Raw genomic sequence first — 3,724 nt, 5'->3', positions numbered from 1 at the left:
TTCTCAGGAGCGTCTCTACTTGCCCCTCCAATCCAAGAAGTTTTTCCCTCCAGCACAGCCACCAACTTGCACTCCATGCACAGGAAATCCCGACCACTTCAGGTAGGAAAGGCAACAGGGTACATCCGTTATAAGTCACCACCACTGGTCCTCCGCCAGCCATTGTGGAACCGCATGTAGAGCTGAACCTGGAAGGAAAGCCTTTCACACTCCCATCTGAAGCTCTACTGTTAGCTGCCTCTGTTCACGGCTCTTGAACTCTTCTAACAAGTGACTTTTTACACCACGCCTCCCGATTTAGCTCAGCCCCAGGAAGGGATTTCAACTAACCTCTCAGGAACTGCAAACAGCAGAGCCAAGGCATCAGCAAACAGACTTGCCTCGGCTCCCCAGCCCATACATAGAGAAAAAGCAAACAGTCAAACACACAACCCACAGACGGGCCAGATGCACCACTCACCAAGTCCCGCTACTTCTGCAGCTATGCCTTGTTCGTGGCCCAGTGGTTGGATTTGCTTGATGTCATTGGGTACCCACAGCAAATGGGCACCAGACTGCTCCTGTGTCCTCTATCCCTCTCTGCTGGACATTGCTATGCTGGATGGGATGTTGCTTGTCTTCCTGACCACTCATGATAGCCCAAATAGACACACTTAACAGGGCACTGAAATCTGCCATAAAGTTTACTGCATTCCATCAGTCCAATGCTCCACACAGTTAACATGGAGATATCTATTTTATAATGGGGAAAATAAAAACAGTTTGTCTCCTATTAGTCTCCAGATGTTAGGAGTCGTATTTCCAATGGCCAGATGCTGCACTGAAATGGGCGAAGAATGTTAATACATAAATATCTATAGGAGAGAATATTGGATTTATTCAAGAATCCTGGGGTGGTCAAAACATTTTAGTTCCACGCTGCAGGAGGGAACGGCTGCAAATCCAAAGGCACTTCTCTGGGCTATTACACGGTGTCAATTTTTCATCAGACCCAAGTTCCTCTGCATGGAAAATGAGTAACTTTTAAAAAAGCAATCGATTCAAGGTCAGCATTAAACACCTGGATAAGATGCAAGGAGTAAAAAGCACAGGGCAAGCCGACAGCTTTCATTTACCACCCACTGCGACATGCCGATCTTCAGAGATACAGAGCTCACTCAGTCCCCACTGGCTTCTATGAGAGCTGCCGGCGCCCAGCGCCTAGACGGATGAGACCTTTTGCATGCATGTGCTTCCTACCACCCTATACTGGAGGGGTTAAGTCCTGCTCAGACACAGGTGTCCTAGGAACCGGAGTATGCATCCTCTAGTGAGGAAGATCTATCAAGCTCTAATACACCACCTGCCATGGAGACGCTTCTCGTGCTGGAGATGGGAATGCTTTGGCACAGAATGGCCTGAGTTCTGTCCCCATGCGGTTTTAGCTGACGATGGCGGAGCCAGTTGTTTGCCACTGCGGGTTTGTTACAGGGGGGCCAGGTTTCAGACCAAGACTTAAGGGAAAAGACTTTGGTGCGGGAAGGAGATCTAGACCTTGCCTTCTGCTTAGCTTCCTGTCGCTCACTGCCTAACCCCATCAGGGCCATGGGGCAGTTGCTTCCTGCCAGTGTGAGCTTCCCCCCCCCCCCATAGTGGCTCTGATCTGACCAGTTAAGCCACTGAGCACCAGTGCCTGGGGGTGGGGGGGTGCATAATATGGCAGGTGGCTTGGCTCCTGTCATGCCACCTAAAAATCCAGCCCACTAGCATCTGCCTTCTAAATCAGCCGTGGTGGATATAACTGGAGCCGTGTAACAAGAGGAAAAGCAAAGCACCAGCAAGAATGACCTAGTCAGCACCGTGCTAGCCCAGTGTGGCATCCCAACCCACCCGAGAAGCCCTTAGACCTCCACCGCGTGGTGTTTTCCAGACCCTAAAGCTGCAGTAACTGCACCTGAGTTACCCACACCTCCCAATAGTCCCAGGTTTCACAGGACTGTCCCACTTCGACTCCCCAAAACCCCCAGCTTTTCCCACACTCAGAGACCGCTCAATGCACTTTGCTGCCCTAGGCAATGCTTCAGCACGCCGCCTCCCACGCTACTGAAACCTGGCCCAGTCACCCCTCTGTCACGAGGGAGAGGCCCGTGGCATTGGAGCCTGATGTGCCGGACTGCAGCTCCACCCCGGTGTAGCCCAGCTGCTTCTCTGTCCTGACGGAGGGGCAGCCAGACCAAATTTCAGGAGAGGGGTTGCGAGTCGGCACGGGTGGGTTTGCAAGGGCCAGTCAGGTTTGGCCCAGCTGCCAATGCTCCCTCATGACAGAGAGGCGACTTGGCCAGATTGGAGTGTATGTTGTCCCACTTTAAAGCAGTACAGCACCCTGCACCGCAGCGCACGGCAGGGGACACTGATGCTCCCAGTAACAGCCTAACATCATCTCAATTACTCTCAGCCATCTGACCCAAGAGCAATCTGCCTGCATTCGGATCCCCAGCAGCGGTTTCATTCTGGAGCAAGCCCAGGATGCCATCATTCTGCAGTGGCTCTTTTTCAAAGAACCCCTCGCCCCACCGCTCTCGCAGGCTGCCGGAGCCCCTCGCTCACGCTCGCCATGTCACACACTCTTGTCGGTTTCACTGCACTTCCAGCAGGGAGAAATGATGAGAGGTCGCCAGTTCCCAGGCCCCCTGAAGCAGCCAACCCACCAGAAGCCAAGATTTCAGCGAAGGGGCTTTCAGATCTGCTCAGTTTGCGCCCCGGACGTGAGCCACGCGTCTTTGTTTCTTTTCCTAAAGTGCTGCCAAAAGATGATGGATTTCACCGCTCTGGAGACTGAAGACCTCCAGTTATCCCCACACCAGGGACAGCCTCGACCATAGCAACTCGCGATCGTAGCTAAGCAAGCTTCCCCACCCCACCTTGCCTCACCCCTGGCCTGGAGAGACCCCCACTAAGAACAGTCTAAATCCCTGCAGGCACGTCTACATTAGAGCTGGGGGTGTGATTCCCAGCTTGCCTGGATGTACCTGCCCCAGTGAGGTGCCAGCTCAGATACGGCGATGCAAGCAGGGAATCAGTCCGTCCAGTCAGATCTGCACATTCCCTAAGCCAAACTCCTGTGTTCCTTTTTAAAAGCCACGTTACTGAAGGAAAGCCAAGAGAACCCATGGGCGTGAGCAGGGAGGCAGGTGCGATAGACAGACACGTTAAAATGAAAGCCCTGAAAGTATTGATACTGCCTCAGTGTGGTGGAGCTGTGCCAGACGACCTCTTGAGAGCCCGTCCAGCCCCGAATGCCTAGGTTTCTAGTTGAGACTGGTATTCTTCCTGGACACCAGCCCAAGACGCTAACAAACCCCCGTTGTGCCCCCAAATCGAATCCCGAGCCCTCAGCTGTTACAGTTTAGACAGTGCGAGGGGAAAGTGCATGCCAGCAATCAGGCGTCCAGAAGGGAATTCAGTCCCAGTTCAATATTTAAAGAATCAGGCTTTGAAAGAAGAAATACGCTCATGTTCCCTTTTTGTCCTTTGCCAAGAAAATGGGGCGGTGGGGGGAAGCAGTGGAAAAAATGTGTTGGCTGGCCATGGTTTCCTTTTATCTCACAGGCATCGTGCTGGGATGGGGTATTCCCCCCGCTGAGCCAACTGTCAGATCAAATGAAAGCTTAAAAATCAGAAAAGAATTATACCCTGAAAAAAAAAAAAAAAAAAGGAAGGAAGGAAGGGGGAGAAGACGAAGCTG

Source organism: Emydura macquarii, unplaced genomic scaffold (genome assembly GCF_026122565.2).
Source record: "Emydura macquarii macquarii isolate MOO-44397 ecotype Brisbane River unplaced genomic scaffold, CSIRO-AGI_Emac_v2 contig_3114, whole genome shotgun sequence".
Lineage (NCBI taxonomy): Eukaryota > Metazoa > Chordata > Testudines > Chelidae > Emydura > Emydura macquarii.
This window is presented reverse-complemented; position numbering follows the sequence as displayed.